The 17,634-nt window shown below is 45.2% G+C and overlaps 1 protein-coding gene across 1 annotated transcript in view; it reads right to left on the reverse strand.

Annotated features, from left to right (window-relative positions):
• Positions 1 to 17,634, reverse strand: part of LOC146834534 (sterile alpha motif domain-containing protein 13-like) — a 311,725-nt gene that overhangs the window by 44,708 nt on the left and 249,383 nt on the right. The window lies entirely within an intron of this gene.

Raw genomic sequence — 17,634 nt, forward strand, 5'->3', positions numbered from 1 at the left:
CCTGTGAACTTGTTAGGTAGAGATTTATTGTGCAAGATGAATTGCACCATATTTTGTACTCCAGATGGAATAGCCTTTGAAACACCAGATGATGATGTGCTGTATAAAATGACAGTAGCAAACAGAGAGAAGGAGGTTACAGGAACCTATGCTGTATTTAACCCTGATGAATTACCAAAAGAATTAAAACAATCTGTAAAAGTAGAAGTGTGGGATTTCACAGGAGAAGATGTAGGATTGATGAGAAATGTAGATCCAGTAAAAATAACTGTAAAAGAAGGAGTATGTTACCCAAATGTCCCACAATATAAATTGACCCCTGAAATAATCGAAGGAGTTACTCCAGTGATTGAGAAAATGATAAAACAAGGAATTTTGAGAGAAATAATGAGTAGCCCATGTAATTCACCAATAATGGGACTGAAAAAGCCTAGCGGGAAGTTCAGGATAGTATAAGACCTGAGAAAGATAAACAAAATTGTTGTCCCATGTTGTCCCATTGTACCGAATCCATCTGTGATTTTATATCAGATCCCTCATGACGCAGAATGGTATACAGTGATTGATCTATGCCATGCTTTCTTTTCCATCCCATTGCATCATGACAGTCAGCAAATTTTTGCATTTCGTTTCGGCGAGCGTATTTTGGCGTGGTGCCGAATTCCACAGGGGTATACAGAAAGCCCCTCAATATTTAATCAGCTATTGAAAAAGTCTTTGGAGAGTCTAGAAATGCCTGAAAATTCAGTACTAGTGCAATATATTGAGGACCTGCTTGTGGCATCGAAAACTCGTGAAGCTTGTTAGGTAGACACAGTAGCCTTGCTGAATCATTTGGCAGATGGAGGACTAAAAGTGTCACCATTGAAATTACAATTTTGTAAGAAATAAGTCCAATATTTGGGACATAGCATTGAGAAAGGACACAGGAAAATAACCATAGACAGAATAAGGATCATAAAAAGAATGAGTTCATTGATTGCAAAACCTTTGGTACGATTGACAAGAAGTGATGTGAGACATCCAATTGATTTGAACAAAGAGGAGTTGGCAGCATTCAAGAAGTAGAGAGAAGGACTGTGTGAAGCACCTGAATTAGGGATGCCTGACTATGACAAGGAGTTTGAGTTGTATTGCAGTGAGAGAAATGGATGTGCACTTTCTGTTCTAGTACAGAAGCATGGAAAACTGAGGAAACCAATTGCGTACTTTTCATCCATGTTCGACTCAGTAGCTGTAGCCCTTCCTGGGTGTTTGAAAGCAGTAGCTGCTACATGTCGAAGTTTGGAACAGAGTGAGGGAATTGTGATGGGATATCCTGTGAAAGTGTTTGTACCTCATGATGTGGCAATTCTTTTAATAAGGAGTCGTACTCAGTATATGACGCACAGTCGACTGACTAAGTATGAAAAGGTCATTTTGGGTGCAACAAACGTGAGTCTTGTGAGATGTGTGAATGTGAATCCTTCAACATTGTTGCCTGATGTAGAGCATGTGGAGGTAAGAGATGAAGCAGATCATGATTGTTTGGATGTACTTGATTTCTGTACAAAACCAAGACCTGACATAAAAGATGAACCTTTGCCAGAAAGTGATTATGTCATGTTTGTTGATGGATCTTGTTTGAGAACAGATGATGGAGTGCTGAGTGCAGCATATGTGGTATGTACAGTTGCAGCAGTGATCGAAGCATCCTATTTGAAAGGAGTAAGGCCGGCCCAAGTAGCTGAACTTATTGCCCTGACCAGAGCATGTAAGATTGGGAAAAGTGTGAGAGTGACTGTGATAACTGATAGTCAAAGAACGAAGGGCAACCCCTAATAGCGTAATATGGGTAGAGATAAAGGGGAACAATGGAATCAAGCAACAACAGAAAGAACTCTACCCTTGCAATTTAATGATGTACAGTGTATCATATATAAGATAAAAAGGAGAATGACATGACACCCAGGTCAGATTGAAGTATTATGGCATACAAATACTTGAGAACACCCAACTAAATAATTCAGCTCTTTTATTTGTTTCATTTGTTAGTGTCACTTTTTATAGTACATAAATAGAATTTGTTGATTTTTTATACAAAAATGGTCACAATGAACAAAACACAAGGTGCATTGTAGCAAAATATGAATGAATAAAGGTGTTAAACATACACAGTTAATATCAAAATCTTGTACAAAAAGAAATAAACCACAGGGGGTAATACAAACAACAGGTTCCCAGACGGGGGAGAAAGAACTGCATACATTCAAATTCAAACAGCTCACATTCATACAAAGTTATAAAATTCATCCAAACAACAGACCAAAAGACTCTTGTGGGCCCAACTCAGAGCAATAACATTAGTGATCCCACGATAATCCGATTGTTTTTCTGGATAAATGTCAAAACACTTATCTAGGGTACATAATCAATGGGGATGGAGAGGGCCCAGCTAAACAACGCCGACGCGCGTTTCGGTGAGACAACTCCAGCTCTGGAGTACCACCTTCTTCAGGGCGTAAGAGAAACAAAACCCACACAGAGAGGGACCTGTAGAAAAATAAGAATAAGTATAAACATAGAAATATAATGAAACTGAACAAAAAGATGAATCAGGGATATACAAAGACACATAAATGTATGCCATATAGCGACCAAAAAATGATGAGCTCCAAAACTGGGTGTCAGATCCTTGAGGATAAATACATAAACTAATTTATTTAATACTATTCAAATTAGAAAGTGATAAACAGGCACCAGAGCGGTAATTGAACGAGTGGAGAACAGTTGAGTAAATAAATGGAAGAAGGAATGAAGGAAAAGATAAAGGGAGAAAAAAACGCTAAAAAGGACAAATCCAGAAGCATCTATCTAAATTTTATATAAACAAACTATACAGACTGATGAATAAACATAAATTGGCGCAGAGATACGAATACACATAGGGGCTTACCTGCGTAAGAATAGAAAAAAGAGCTAAATGTTCTAGGAGTGGCTCAATCAGGCAGAGATAGGCATATAAGCTGGAAGTCCTTAAAACGACTGTCGATGAAATAGAGTTGATTCTACATCAGGGCAAGTCTACACAGAATGAAAAGGAAACAAAGGAATTCACTAGAGAGTAATTCGTGTGATTTGTAATTGGACACAGGCCTGATACATACAAGGAGATAGTAACTTAAAACCAAAAACCGGTTTGCCTAATGGGCGAAAAGAGCAGCTCACCTGAACCCAGATGGCTGTTCCGCGAGCCCGCTTAAAGGTGTAAACAATGACAAGTTTCAAACGGCGTTTTCAAGATAGCAGGGTCATAACGGTCCAAGGGCCCGTTTCGAAGGGCAAATAGTAGCGGGATGCAAGTGGTGTCTTCAAAATACCAAGACCATAAGTATCTTTTAACTGAAAAATTCAAACAGAGGAAAAGCGGAAAAAAAAAAAACAGAAATAAGACAAGGCCAGAAAAGGATCCCAGATTAAAACGCAACAGGAGCAGTCAGGCAAAGGAAAAACCCTGTTGGTGTATTTACACAGAAAATACCTTGATAGTAGAGTTCAGAGTCGGAGCTCGATCCGCCGTGCACCAAATAGTGCGACCTCCAAAAATGATGGTTGCGAGGGAGAGTCCATCGCCGAAGTCGCATTTAAATTCTCCAGGTGAGCCCCACCCACATCGTTAGCGAATCAAGGACGAAGGCGCTACAGGTAGCACGAATCCCGCACGAAAGGTAGCAAGGGAATCTCTATCACATAGGCCGAACTCGAGTTCTCCCGATATGGCCCTCCCACATCGTTAGATAATCAAGGTGGAGGGCGTAACAGATAGGACCCGTGGGTAAAGAGAAAAAATATACCAATGATAACGTAAATAAGCAGACTAATAACGGAGAAGAGTAAGAAGAAATCAATTAGTATAGACAGGCCTACGTGGTTTAACTCGATCGTCATGTACCAAAAGGGTCCAAATAACAAAATTAAAAAAAATAATAATATTTTTTTTAGACTAATCTGCAAATAAAACGGAAAAATCTAAGGGAAAAACAATAACATAAAATAAAGAAATACTGGATGAAAAAGACAACGTCAAAATTGAGCAAATAATCAAGATCAGGGAAATCAAAAGAAAAATTATGAAAAAGGAGTATGATAAGAGAAAAGGGCAGAAAAATAATAAATATAAAATTATAAACTGAAGTCATATACAAAATATGAAGTCAAAAATCATGAAAGTTCTTATAGAATAGCATTTTCCCATGGAAGGGATTCGTTGAGGCCTCTGTTCTTAGAGTCAAGGACAAAAATCCAGAAAACTTCGCGTTTTCTACGTAAGTTGTCCGAATCGGTGTCTTTTTGGACATGAATTTTTTCCAAAATAGTCCATTTTAAATCTCCCTCCTTGTGATCCTTCTCTGCCCAATGGCCCACCAGGGGAGCCGCATGCTTGTGCCGTCTGATGTTAGATTTGTGCTCACCAATCCGAATTCTAACCTCTCTCTCTCTCTCGAGGTTTCGCCGACATAGGTGAGCGGGCAGGGACATTGGATCGCATAGATACAGTTAGACGTCCTGCAGTTGGTCATCTCTTTGAGGACCGCAGTGAAACCATTCACGCAGAGTGAAATACCAGTTATGGCATTGGCACAGGCATGGCATGTGCCACATTTATGGTTGCCCCTCACCGGTGATGTTCCTTCAATCGACTTTTGCAGCCATGTTTTCTGGTCAGAGATCTTCGCTTTAACCAGTACATTTCCGAGGTTCTTGTTTCTGCGGAAGGCAAAAACTGGTTTGGGCAAGGCCAATGATTGTTCGCCCAGATTCAAAAGGTGCCACTCAGAGTTTACAATCTGTCTGATCTTATTATTAAAGGGAGAATGTCTGGTGACACAGACAAGTTTATCCTCCGATTTCTGACATTTGCTCTGAAACATGGAGTCTCGATTGTAGAAACGTGCTCTTTTCATCGCGTTTCTTACCAGCCTGGTAGGATACCCTCTGTCAATGAATTTTTGTTTCATGGTCTCTGCATTGTGGAGGTAATCCTTGATGGAAGTGCAGTTTCTGCGTAAACACAGAAACTGACTGAAAGGGATACCATCCTTCTGACTCCTGGGATAGAAACTTTCGAAGTGAAGAAGGGTATTTCTGGCAGTCGGTTTGGTGTAGAGGGACACCGAAAGCTTGAATTCATGGTGACCCACCCAGACATCAAGGAACTCAAGCTTTGAGGTGCTGAAATGGGCAGTGAACCTGATGTTAGTCTGCCGCATTTAGCCATTCAATGTACTCCCTCAAAGAGTCCTGGTCTCCCGTCCAAATGAAGAAAACATCGTCAATGTATCGCGACCAATGACGTACATTCTCAAAAAATGGTGCAACCTCATTAAAGATGTTAGATTTCTCATAGTCGCCCATGTATAGGCAAGCAATGCTCGGTGCGCAGGCTGCCCCCATGCTAACACCTTGCACTTGCTGATATATTTGCCCGTCAAATTCAAAGAAGTTCTCTTCCAAGACAATTTCTAAACTTTTTATCATAAACTTTTTATCATAACTGATAACTGATAGCCAGTGTGGCTACGGGGTGGTCCATGATTTTGGCCAAATTTGGCTGCAAAGAGGTTTCCTAACCTCAAGTGGAACTCCCATTAAGAATGTTGAAGTGATTGGAAAGTTGCTTGAGGCAATACAGCTGCCTAGGCAATTGGCTGTGGTAAAATGTGCTGCTCATAGTCGCAATGGTGATTACATTGCCACTGGAAACAAATTTGCCAATGCTATGGCGCAATATTGTGCACAAAATCAGAATTCAATCAATCGGGCAAAGGAAAGGGAATTGATATCTTGTTTCCCAATGTTTACTAACATTGTGGGAACATGGGAAGAGGTAAGACAATTGCAGGAAGAAGCAGGAGAGGAAGAAGTAAAACAGTGGGTAAAAGCAGGATGGGCACCAAGAGAAAAAGATCATGTGTGGGTCTATCGAGATGGAAGACCAGTTATGCCTGATAGCATGATGTCTGCCATGGCACATATAGGGAGAGACGCTATGATTAGGTCTTTTAAGCAAACTTGGTATAATGCCAAGTTCAGGCTTGTAGCAGAAAGTATTTGTCAAAGATGTCTAATTTGTCAGCAATACAATCCAGGAAGAAAGACAGTAGTGAGTCTAGGAACAATAGGTCGAGAGGGAGGGCCTTTTACCAGAATGCAAGTGGATTTCATTGAGATGCCTCCTTGTAACAGGTTGAGGTATGTTTTGGTGATGGTATGCCTATTCTCCAGGTGGGTAGAGGCGTTCCCAACAGGAAGAAATGATGGAATGACAGTGGCGAAATTATTGTTGAGGAAATTTATCCCTAGGTTTGGGTTCCCAGTAACAATTGAATCAGACAGAGGAGGGCATTTCCATAATGAGATTATAAAACTGATTTGTGAAGCATTGAATGTACGACAAAAGCTGCATTGTGCCTACCGACCAGAGGCTTCTGGTGTAGTAGAACAAATAAATGGTACTATCAAAAACAGAATAGGGAAAATGTGTTTAGCCACAGGTATGAAATGGCCCGATGTCTTGCCTCTAGTACTCATGACTATTAGATCAATTCCAGACAGAACTACTGGTTTAAGTCCGCATGAGATCCTCATGGGACGTGCCATGCTCCATGTGTTTATACCAGTCAACAAGCTGATGACTATAACTGATGACATGGTGTTGGAATACTGTAAAAGCCTGGCTGACGCAGTTCATTCTGTGTTTCATCAGGTTGGAGCGGATGCCACCACTCTTGAAAAGAAGCCAGCCCATGATCTAAGCCCAGAGGACTGGGTAAGGATAAAAGTACACAGAAGAAGAAATTGTTTGCTGCCCAGGTGGGGAAAACCAAGGCAAGTCATCTTGACCACAACAACAGCTATGAAGTGTGCTGGATTAAAGAACTGGATCCATGCAAGTCATACTTTGAGAATTCCAAATCCAGTTGACTGTAAAGAAAAGGAGTACTTTGATGAATCAGTATCCAGTACTGAGTAGGATGACGGAGAGCCAAAAGACAAAGAAAGAGAAAACCCTGAAAGGGGGGGAGACAGAGCCAAGGTCAACTATGGTCCCCAGAAGTAAATCCCTGAGGAGAAGGCTACAGATTTCTGATGCCAGTTCAGACTCAGAGACAGAACAAAGAGCACACTCTTCAAAGAAACAACAAGGAAAGAACAAAGAAAAGGACAGTGGACAGACAATAAAAGAAATCCATGAGAAGGAAGTGCCAGATGAAAAATTGAGAGAAATTCCACCTGAAACAACACCATTAGATGGACAGGTGCCAGATACAGAGAGAGAGGGAAAGATTATTGGGAAAGACCCCCGAGGAGGTGTAGGGAACTCCAACATCCAGTTAGAAGCAGGGACAAGTAGTCAGCAGGAAGATTGCGTGTCGGAGATTCGAGGAGGGACAGAAGTAGGGAAAACAAAAGAAGTGGTGGAAAAAGAAATCGTTGAAGGTAAAAAGCAATTTGAAACAGAGTCTGAGGAAAGCAAAGATGAAATACCAGAAGGCTGAGTTCTGAGAAAGAGAGCTTGGAGAACTGAAAAGAATGATAAAGGGAGTAAATTGAAAAGAGCGGCAAAGGACGAGGTGTGGCCAAACAAAATAAACAGACTGAGATATCGACTGACACGTGTAAATTCGCCAAGAGCTGAACAGGTGAATGAAGTAACGAGTCAGGAGAAATCAAAAGGAGAAGAACAAACAGTAGTCAAAGAAAGCAAAAGAACAAGGAAACCTAACCAGAAGTATAAATCACCGGAATGGACATATGTGGCCCTGCCTGAAGTAAAAAAAGAGGCGGATAGCCAAGGAGATCCAGAGGTGGTTGTACCGAAAGTGGTTGAGGAAGACGAAGAATCGGAAATCCTGAGAGTTATCTTGTCCGATATTGGAGAAGAAGTGGATGTTCAGGACAACCTGTATGTTGAGAACAAAGGGAAAGTGAAAGATGATGAGATGCCAAACTGAATGAGACAAGAAAATTACTGATGGAAAGACAATAAAATACTGAAAAAGACAAAAACTGGTAGAACCACGTAGGTGCTTAGAAGCCTTGGGTTAGAAACTAGTTGTGTAGTGGAAGAGGCTAAGTCAAAAGACACGGCTCATTTTAGAAAGATGGCAAACATAGAAAGTAGCAAAAGTAGATGTACCTTCCTTAGAAGATGGTGCAAAATGTGTTGTTGTTGTACAGGATTATTAATGCTTCTTTGGAGTATTCTTGTTCTACTAATTTAATTTAAAGTTACTGTAGATACATTAGAAGGACATAGTGAGAACATAACTAATATAGGGAAAGTTCAAAAGGTAGTTCCAACTAGAATAGATAAAAACTATTTACATAAAGATAGGTCAATAACAGATTTTTCTAACAATGTGTTTTCAAAATTGTTGTATGAATATGTAAAAACAATGGCCGTAAGGGATTGCTACGTTTGTATGCAATTACCTGCATCTGTATCTCAAGGAGTGACTTATCATCACCTTCCTGTAACATATGGAATAACATGTAGTGTAATAGCTAGTTTATTTTATCAAACAGGTAAATTAGAGTATTATTTTTGGATGTAGATACTATATTTTCACAAGTACCAGCAATTAACAAACGAAACAAGGTAAAACCTGCAAAGATATTAGGTGAATTTTTCTTAGAAAGTAAAGAACTAACATTAGAATATATATATTTAGAAATAACTTGACTTGCAGTTTAAAGAAGGAAGAGAAGACATTTTTAGATATAGTTGAAGAAAGGAGATTGAAAATGCAAAGAAAGGCTTCAGAAGGGAAAGTGGAGAAAACAGTTTGGGATGTTGAAATGGAGAAACACTTGAAAGGGGAAACGAGTCCAACGATGGCTTTAGATTGGCCTCAGAAAGGGAAATTGTGTATAAGAAGGAATCAGACTGCGTATGATAATTATTTTCTAGGGAATAGTGAGTGCCATGATACATACCGAATCATGGGAGGATGGGGATTTAAAGGTGGAAGAAATCCAGTCTTTCCAGGACTGTATTTCATTTGTGGGAACAGGGCATATTATCGTTTGCCAGACCATTGGTATGGCACATGTTATGTTGGCCTGGTTTTTCCAAAGACTTTTCATATGGACAGGGGAGAAGATCGTGTACATAGCTTAGGTAGTTATTTAGCACGTAGTAAAAGATAATCTTGGACTGAAATTGTGGGTGACATTTTTGGAGCACTGATACCCGGAGTGGGAATATCTCTGAATGCAAACAAAATTAGAAAACTTTCAACAGTAGTGGATCGCTTGTCAACAAGCACAGCTGGAGGATTCTTATTTGGTGAATACAGAAATGGCTGCCATGCGTGCTATGGTAATGCAAAATCAACTTGCCCTTGATATTTTATTGGCAAAAGAGGGTGGAGTCTGTGGAATGCTGAAAGTTCAACATTGTTGTACTTACATTCCTGACGGAAGTAGAGATTTGAAAATGTATATGTCTGGGAGAAGATTGGTAAGAAAATATCAGCTATTAAAGACTTTGTAGTAAAATTAGGTAGTACATTCATAGGTACGATATTATTTCCATTAACATGTGTGATTACCTTAGTATTAATAATTAGACTAGGTTGTATTTGTTGTAGAAAGAATAAAAATCAGAAAAGGATAAAAAGAGAAAACTTAAGGAGAAGGGGTAAGAAACAAGAAAGAGAATTTGAAGAAATAGAACTAGAAGAGTTAAAGGATAGCATGTATAAAACAGCAAAAAGAGAAGAAACAAGGGAAACTGAAGTATGAATGAAACAAGAAATCAATGTAAAATTCCGTAAAAGGGATACAACATTTTTGGTTAGTGTGGTGATATAATCACCAAAGGGGGGATTGCTGGAGCGGGTAGTACAAAATGTTGTATACCCCCCCCATTCTGCATGTTTATGTTAATCTGAATAATTAACTAATAGTAATTTATTAATTGGTTTGCAGTGAAATACTTATCAATCATACTAACAAAAGAATTACACGTGGGAATTGCACTTTGCATGGCTATACTAATTGTAAACTAACTTGAGTACGCATACTAATAGTAGAAAATTAGAATATTGCATGTTATATGTTGCTTTGGTGATGTATTTGTGATTGTGCTTTATTCAGTGAGTATAAACCGCTTTGAGTGTTGCTTTCTGCTAGATAAATACACACACATATGGGTATTAGCGAAGGGATAACATTTTATTAGCCATTTCTATGTTTTAATTATGTTTTTGTGTTTCTTTTGCCTAAGTTGACCATTTCGGCCTAGACACGATGGCTGAATGAGACGTTGAACGTGACTGCCCTGACAACACAAGGTTCTGGGTGAAGTGCGCAGGCGTCACCGCCAGCAGCAGTGGCCTGGACCTAACCCCGGGAGAACATGTACCCTTCAAGGTCGCTCCGGGAACGTCGCCAGTACCAAAGACAATGACCGATTTAAAAACTGGAGCCAGCAAGTGCGATGAGTTCATCACACGGACACCCTGAGAACTTCACCTCGCGACCCCAGGTCGACCAATCAGAACTTTCTAAACCCGATCTTGATACTTTTTTACATTATTTTCAATATAAAAGTAGCTAGGGAATTGAACTAAAAAACTATCGCTCTTCTTTGACAAACTCGATTTCCTGACGTTATGCTGACGGAGAGAACGGTGACACTGCTGGACAGCTGTTATCCTGAATCTTTGAGAGACTGAATTGCGGCCTAACGTTGCTGAATAAAAATTCTTCCCCGACCTGACTGACTTAGAGGACGACTTTTAGCCAGAATAGGTAAATATGATGCTCTGAAATGCTGATGATGATTTCTAACGATTCTTGCAATATTTCTTAGATAAAGAATACTTGATTAATTGACAAAAGTGTTGTGTCGATTATTTAAAGAAGAGAATTTAGTTTAGTATTTTAAGAGTAGATAAATGATTGTGACACTAAACCTACAAACAACTAAATGATTCATTGCCTTATGAGGGGAATATCTTAGAATTGAAAGTCAACGTATTTAGGGTAAGGTAAAGGTATTCCTTTCATGTCTGCGTCTGGAAGCTTATTTCCCTAGGAAGGCAGATCAACGGAGTGTAAGTATTGGTGTTATGGGCCCCAATAATGTATGTATATGAGTGAATTTGTTGTTGAGGTATTTGGTCTGTGACGAAGGGGAAATTTGATGTTCCACGCTGCATCATCTACCGCCGTTGATAGGAAAGAGGGGCTGTTGGGAGAGGGGGGGGGGGGGGCAGAAAAAGAGGGAGGCGGCGTATCCGCCTACACTCCCACCTTTTTCTGGGTGGCGGGGTGGTTGACAGTTGGCGGGGATTGGCTGGAGCTTGTTGTTATATGTTGGTAGTTTGTGAGCAGGAGCAGGGAAAGGGTAACCAGGTAGGATAAGTTTAGATTAGAGGTTGGTTAGTTACAGTAGCACAAAGGCAGGTAGGGATTACGGTCAGGGGAGGTTAGGATTTGGAAAGGCTAGATTGTGTAGGATTGGGTTATATTATCGTTATGGAATGTTATGTTGTATTTGGTGGGGTGGGGGATCTGATGTGGGGATCGTAGGGGTGGGGGGAGGAACAAGGGGTCAGGAAATTCTTGTATAGTGAGGTTTTAGTTTTGTAAGGCAGTGGCCAAGGGATGAAATTGTGATATGCACCTGTTTCAATAAAGCAGCCTTTTTCACACACAATAAATTGGTCTCGTGTCAGCTCGCTCCCCCCCCCCTTATCTCCCAATCAGTGTAAATCCGCGATCGTCGTTCCTAAGGCAGTTTCCTTTTCCTCACTCCTGTTGCTGCAGTGCATTATTCTCCCTCAACCCCTGTGCCCGCCGAGGAGCTCACTCACGCTCGGGTGCTTCTTAGCATGGTTCAGCATGGTGCAGGTTGTCGGGTCTATCCGTTTCCATCCTCATAGAAAGTAAGACCTGCCGAGGTCTCAGCACGTTCTCAAGGGGTTTAAATATAGAGAAGGATCGGAGTCAGCCAATTACTTACTGTTCCTAGTTGTTTACATGCAGCGATGCTGTCGGTTGCTGACGGAGAGACGCAGGCGTGCAGCGCACGCAGTAACACTTTCGGAAATACATACACTTTGCCTGAAATGAAATACTTAATAACAGGGTAGAAAGTGACAGGATGCTTCAGGACGCGTTTCACTAAAACATAGACTTTCATATTTAATACCGTTTGGCGTTGTAAGGTAAGCGCAGCAAAAGTATGGGTTAAATTGGCATTCGTGGAAACGGCAGATTGAATAAATACCTATGTGGCGGCGTGATACAGTATTTCGTTGTAAAAACTGATATTGTTGGGACATAGTCATTGCCCCGCAGGCATTATAAAAGCCTTTGTTGTAAAGGCTTTCATTAGTCCCTTGTACATTCGCTATTGTACATGTACCAGATGATGCACCAAGCACACCCGATAGCACTTACTAGTGTCGTGTCCAGCCAGACACGGTTAGGGGATGATGGGCAGGCCCTGGGGCTGTGGTCGGGGCTTCAAGCGACTTCTAGGGACAAGGAGGCAGGGGAGGCCTAACTGCGACAGCGGAGCATGAAATAAGGGACAACCACACCAGTGCTCAGTTCACGCTGTGAGCCACGTGTGCTGACGTCGTCCTTTAATATATACTTCCTGGCCCGAGCCCGGCCCAGGGAGGTGAATATGCAACATTGTAATGCAGTGGCCGGGTGGCTCACTACATCCCATCTAACCCATGAAATTAGTGCAGTGCACAATAATTAACAAGAACTTCACATAACAACCTGGCAGTTCCTTCACGGCTGCACAACCAAGAAAGCGTAACTGTCTCTTTCACACCGGCTCAACACAGGAAGTCTCTCAGTCTCGAACTGGGCTCTGGTTTGATGCACAGCCCATACTGCTGACTTCCACGCCCGCTTCCAGAGGCCTCTTCCTGTAGTGCGGTGCTGCGCCGGCTGTCCGCCGCGAGGTCGTCCATGGCTCTTTCGGGCCCCTCCTCCCACGCGACCTCGGCAGATGTGCTCCCTTCCGTCTGCAACTCAAGATCGTCACTCCACTGTCTTCGACTCCGTCATGCCCTCGCCGGTGTTCCGGGCCTTTTTGAACCAAGACACATTGCGGGCTATCCGCTGGCTAACTTTTTCCGCTACGACCATGGTTACTTTTATCTGCACAACTTTCCAAAAGTCTCGTTCAAACGGCGTTCAAAACTTGGATCCAGGGTGTCGATCCTTTCCCATGACATAGTCCCCCACCTGGATGTCTGCCGGGCGAGCTCCTCTTCTCTTGCTGGCCTTGTCGTTGTTGCTTTGGCATCGGGCCTGGGACTGCCTCACGTCCAGGACTGCCGGGGCCCAGAGTTCACTGGTTGGTATACCATCGCGCACCGCCCATTTCAAGAGCATATCATGCGGCGCGCACCGGGTGGTGCAATGTGGGGTGTGTCGATAGGCTCTCAAGAACTGGTGCAAACACGTCTCCAAGTTGGCCCCCTGGTCCACCCCAATCTGCAGCGCTTTGTTCAAGGTCCGCATGAATCGTTCCACGTCCCCGTTGGCCTGCGGCCATTGAGGAGTTACCCTGCGGTGCCTGATTCCATGCTGGTACAAATAGTCTTTAAAGTCCTGACCCTGGAATGGCGGCCCATTATCTGTTCGAACCTCTTCCGGCATTCCCAGGAGTGCAAACACTTTTTCTAACACAGGCTGGATGCATGTGAATGCTGTTGACGTGACCACCATGTGTCTCCCATCGGGAAAACTGCCCAAGTCCACACTCACTCGCGACCAAGGTGTCAGGCTCGGCCCTTCCGTGATGATGGGCACTCCCGGTGGGTCAGCTCCGGTTATTAAGCAGGCGTGACACCCTCGCTCTTTGTCCTCAACGAGACGATCCACTCCTGGAAACCACACCTTGGACCGCAAACGTGCCTTGGTCTTTTCGACACCTTGGTGCCCTTGATGGGCTAGGTCCACTGTTCTTCTCCGAAGGGATGCCGGTATCACAATCCGCGTGCCTCTGAGAATTATGCCTTCCCCGGATGCGCTTAGTTCTTCACGGCATCGCCACACACTCTCCCAGTACTCTTTTTCTTCCTCTGTTCTCTGGTCCGCAGGAACCACTTCCACTGATGATCCCTTAGCGTGCGCTTCACAGCCTGCAGACACTCATCCTGTTGGGTTGCCTCCTGGGTGTCTTCCACTGACAGTGCCTGGGGGCACGCTTCCTCTATGACCTGCCGCACGAAAGACTCCGTCCCTTCGTCCACATCCCCCTTGTGACCCGCATGCAGGGCAATGGGGTGCCTTGACAGGTAGTCCGCCGGGTTGCTGCCTCCTGGTCTATACACCACTTCAAACCGGTAGTGCTGAATTTGGATGGCCCATCTTTCGATCCTAGGTGGCCCATTCCGTGCTGTGCCAGCGGTTTATGATCAGTGACCACCGTGAATGTGTGCCCACACAAATAGATGTCAAAATGCTGGCATGCCCAGCGAATGGCCAACGCTTCGTGCTCAATCTGAGCATACCTGGTCTCCACCGCCATGAGCGCCCGGCTGGCATAGGCAATCGGCACCCACTCTCCTTGTCCAGTCTTCTGAAGCAGCACGGCTTCCAGTCCCATCGGATCCACGATGAGTTCCATGGCCGAGCTGGGTTGGAAGTACGCCACCGTTTCTCCTTTCAATAGCGCACTCTTGATGTCATTGAAGGCTTGTGCTTCGCTGTCAGTCCACTGCCACGGCACGTCCTTCTTTGTTAGCTTCCGGAGTGGTTCCGATAGGGTGGCATGATGAGGAATGAAACGGCCGCAGTAGCTGGCCATGCCCAGGAAGATCGGACCTCAGATGGCGTTTGGGGAATGGCCGCTGCTCTAATGGCTTCCACCTTCGCCGGATCGACTTGCAGACCTCTTGCCGAGAACCGATAGCCAAAGAACTCCACCTCATTTGCGTACAAGTCACACTTGGCCCGATGTTCGACTAACCTCCAGAGAGTCACCCTTAGCCTCACGTGATGTTCTTCCAGTGACTTTGAAAAGATGAGAATGTCATCACTGACATTGATGACTCCTACGAGACCTGACAGTGCCTCTCTCACTGCCTCCTGGAACACTTCCGCTGCTGACGAGGCCACAAAACTCAATCTTTTGAAACGGCGTAACCCCAAATGTGTCGAGAATGTGGTGGTATAGCGGCTCTCTTCAGCTAACACCAGCTGATGGTACCCAGAGTTCAGATCCACCTTTGAAAACCACTGCGCCGCGTTGATGTCTGTCACAATTTCGTCGATTGTAGGGGTGATGTGCCTCTTCCTGCGTATGGCGTTGTTTGGCAGCCTCATGTCGACACATAGTCTGATAGCGCCCAGTTGTTTGGGTTTTGGCGCTATCACTAATGGCGACACCCATGGCGTCGGTCCCGACACCTTCTCAATTACTCCTTCTTTCTCGAGGCGTTCCAGCTCCGCTTCTACCAGGGGTCGAAGGTGGAAAGGCAGTCTCCGGTGGCGGAGCGCAATCTGCTGGACGGCTTCGTCGATGTGTAACTGGACTTCCACCCCTTTTAGACAGCCCAATCCTCGGAAGAGCTCTGGGAATTCTGCTAGTATCTGGTCCGCCTGCGACTGGTGTATATACCTCGCGAACATCACTAGTCCCAGATCCTCTGCGGTGTGGCAGCTTAACAATGACGCTGCCTTGTCACAGGTAACATAGAATCTGGTGGCCGTGGCTCTGTCCTTATATCTAACCTCCACATTGACTACTCCCTGAAGAGGGATCGGCGTGTGACCTCCATAGGTAAGTATCTTGCATGAGACGAGGCTTCGGTCTGAGCTCACTGTACTGTTTCACATCCAGAATATTCACGGACACCCCGGTGTCGATGAGCGTCCGGATGCAGGAGTTCCCAATCCAGACCTGGCAAATGGGTAGAGGTCTCCTAGTCGTGTTGACACCACGCACTTTAGACACCACAAAGACCTTGTCATAGTCATCGGCCCTTTTGGCTTCCCTACGCTGGATCTCGCCCCAACCTGGCACACCTTCACGGAATGCCCATACTTGTTGCACTTGAGGCATTGTCTTCTTTGTGCCGGGCAACCTCTTTGGGAATGCGCCACCAACCCACAGTTCCGGCACTCCTGCTTCTGGTGTCGCTCCTCCTGGCCACTGCTGGGCGCTGCCCATCTGCTGTACATCTTCCGAATCACATCCACCCTCTCCTCTTTGACAGGAGTAGGGTACAGGGGTTGAGTGTTCGCAGATTTCTTGGCCAACGCCACCTCCACCTCCATCTCCCCCGCTCTGACATTGGTCAACTCATGCGGTCTCCCCAAGACCAGGATGTCATCCAACGTTATCCCCGGCTGCCGTAGGATCAGTTTGCGCAGTTCTAGTGACTTGCACCCACGATGAGCTGGGCCCTTGTCTCGAATGCTCGATCCACCCCCACACAGGTGCTTGCCAGCTTCCTCAATCTCGCGAAGAACATGTCAATCGACTCATCCTCCCGTTACTTAGCTTGCCGCAGCTTGAAGTGTTCGAAGTCTGGGTTGACCTGAGGATCGAAGTGGCGGTTCAGGGCCCTGACCGCCTTCTCATAGTCGTTGCCGTCACCTGTGTCCGGTAGGTCCTGGAACAAGTCGTAGAGCTCATCACCTCCCATCAACAACATGGTAGAATGCTTCACGGCACTGTCGGTCTCTCGGGTGGCAACAAAATAGTTGACACACCCATTTCCGCCACCTTGGCGCCGCCGTCGCCGGGTCTGCCAGCTGACTAAACTCAGGTAAGGCCTTCACTGCCATCCGACCAGGCCTCACACCTGCAGCTCCTGCCTCCAGGGCTGCCGCCGTCGCCTGGTTATTAGGCATCACCAATGCGCCTCCCACCGGTGTGCGTAGCCTGGCTCCTCGTCGCTCTTGAACACCACCACGCCTGTGCCAGCGCCTTAGACCTGCTCATGGTCCACCCCCTGGATGTCCTTCCGCGCTCCCTGGATTCTGAGCTGGGGGTCACTAGGAGTTAATGCGCTGATGCTCCGTGTGCTCTCTATTGCGTGCTGAGGACCAACGACTCTGCTGCCCACCAACACCAACAAAGGGGAGCCCACTGCTCCTCCTGCGCTGACAATCGGGGCCAAGTGTCCACCTGCAGGCAGCAGATCCGCTCAGGCCTCACACTAGGCCGCACCACGCTATCCAGGCTGCCGTGCCTGTTCCGGCGGAGTGTCTGCGATTCTCCTTCGTCAGTCGCGCACGCGCGCTGACACACAGGCCGAAGCACAGCCTCGCGCTCACTCCCCAGAACATATGAGCACGCACAGCAGCTCGGGCTGTTACTGCCCACACTTCCCCCTCGCTGGCACCTTACCGCCACCTTCGCGGGCCTGCAGGCACCAGGCGCACTCCACGGCCGAGACTCCCGCGGCAGCCGCCACACGCTGCCGCTCCACTCGGCAGGCACCACCAGCAATGCCGCCCGTATCTCTCGGCCGATGTGAAGGGGGGCTTGAACACTTGGGTCCGCTCACTCTCTCGTCGCCAGTATCGTGTCCGGTAGGGGATGATGGACAGGCCCTGGGGGTGCGGTCGGGGCTTCAACCGACTTCTAGGGACAAGAGG

Source organism: Triturus cristatus, chromosome 4_2 (genome assembly GCF_964204655.1).
Source record: "Triturus cristatus chromosome 4_2, aTriCri1.1, whole genome shotgun sequence".
NCBI lineage: Eukaryota > Metazoa > Chordata > Amphibia > Caudata > Salamandridae > Triturus > Triturus cristatus.